Genomic DNA, 467 nt, shown 5'->3' with positions numbered 1-467 from the left:
GATTGGGGTCGAGGGGAAAGGGGCAGATAAGATTTGGGGGGCGCAGGAGATCCGTCTGCAGAAGGGTCTGCTGATGTCTTCTTCAGGTAACTCCAGATCAGCTGCAGATTCCAGAGAGCTCTCACTACCTTATGATGGATCTGTCAAGTGAATACATATAATGTCCATAGATGTAACAATGATAGGATTGGTCAAGATGAGATCTCATCAGGAGAACAGGAGGAAGAGTCTGCAGGAGCCAGAGCATTGCACCAGCCGTTCATTGGTTGCAGTTACAATGCTTTATTGGCTCCAATGCAAAAAGTAATAAATGCAGATTATTCCATTCATGAAGAGTATAAATGTATTATGTATTCCTAATAGGTGGAAGTGCGGGGAGAGTGAGAAGGGGTGAGAGAGATGAGGGAAAGAAAGGAGGGGAGAAAGAGAGAGAGAGATGAGGAAGAGAAAGGAGGGGAGAGGAGGGG

This window comes from Nanorana parkeri, unplaced genomic scaffold (assembly GCF_000935625.1).
Source record: "Nanorana parkeri isolate BGI_ZX_2015 unplaced genomic scaffold, ASM93562v1 scaffold554, whole genome shotgun sequence".
Taxonomy (NCBI): domain Eukaryota; kingdom Metazoa; phylum Chordata; class Amphibia; order Anura; family Dicroglossidae; genus Nanorana; species Nanorana parkeri.
This window is presented reverse-complemented; position numbering follows the sequence as displayed.